Raw genomic sequence first — 1,413 nt, forward strand, 5'->3', positions numbered from 1 at the left:
CTGGAAAGAAAGGAGGCACAGAGTTACACGAGGCGCAGAGCTCCCGGACCCCAATGAAAACACCCACAGTGCACGGTCTGGCCACACTACCGGTGGTGGACACGGCCCTCTCTGCTGACCGGACTCTGGGCTGCCGGACACCAGGAACCCTGACCACCCACTCCATCCCTCTTGCCCAGCACCCAGAAGCATCCGGTTTTCAGGCCAACTTTGTCTGCTCCTCCTAAGTCATCTTCCCCCACCCCGTCAGCTACAGGCTCCGTTTCTTCCCCGTCCATATGCGCACATGACACATGCACGCATGCACGAGCTCCTAGAACAGGCCTGGCCTTGTTTTGCTTCTGGAAGTTCTCCAGAAGTGAAAAGGTCTCACACCCACTTGCCTCCGAGGGAGTCTGACTTCCTGGTGAGCAGCGTCAAAACCTTACACACATTTTGTTACACACACTTCTGAAATAATCCTGCTGATTCAACAGATAGAATGAACAATCTAAATCAAGTCACGCAGGTGGAATTCTCTAGAAGGTAAGGGTTCACCTTCCATATAACACTGGCAGATGTCTACACAAATCAGGGCCGTTGGGATCTGCCCCCCACCTGATGGATGTTCGTTAAGCAGTTCCCAGCAAGTTAAAGGAAAACCACGGGGAAGACATCGAGGGTAAAACACCATCTCCCAGGGCCCTGATCTAGGGTTTGTCAACCTCAGCACGTTGGGCCAAGCAGTCCTTGACTCTGGGGGCCGCATTGTGGGCTGTAGGATGTTGGCAGCACCCAGGCCTCCACCCGTGAGGCGCCAGTAACGTCCCTCCCCCAGTTACAACCAAAACTTCCGGCAGGTTTTGTCCTCTCTCCCCGGCCGGCGTTCACTGACATCGCTCCGAGGTGAGTGCTGGGGTCTCATCCCAAGGGGACAGCTGACCACAGAACCCGAGACTCGGACCCCGCACCCCGGGCGGGGCGCCTGCACCGGGTTTCAAGCTGAAAGGTTTTAGTTTCGTTATTGCTTGACATAGTTTTATTACTGAATCAACCTTTTTCAAAGGGGAGAGGTGGGGACGAGCGTTGGAAGGCCCTGAAGGCTGGTAACTGATCATTTTTTTCCATCTTTTAAAAACTGTCAGTTCTACAGATTTTGATCTTCTATCTCAAACTTGTTAAGGTTACTGGGGCCCCTGGGTGATGTCGGCTGAACGTCCAACTCCTGAGTTCAGCTCAGGTCCTGATAGCAGTTTGTGAGTTCAGGCCCCGCATCAGGCTCTGTGCTGACAGTGCAGAGCCTGCTTTGGACTCTCTCCCTCTCTCTGCCCCTCCCCCACTCACACTCATGCTCACTCTCTTTCTCAAAAATATTTTTTTTAATTTTTAATACTAAAAGTTACTTTACTGAAGTGTTTAAACATGAAATGAATT

Source organism: Suricata suricatta, chromosome 8 (assembly GCF_006229205.1).
Source record: "Suricata suricatta isolate VVHF042 chromosome 8, meerkat_22Aug2017_6uvM2_HiC, whole genome shotgun sequence".
In the NCBI taxonomy this organism is placed as follows: Eukaryota; Metazoa; Chordata; class Mammalia; order Carnivora; family Herpestidae; genus Suricata; species Suricata suricatta.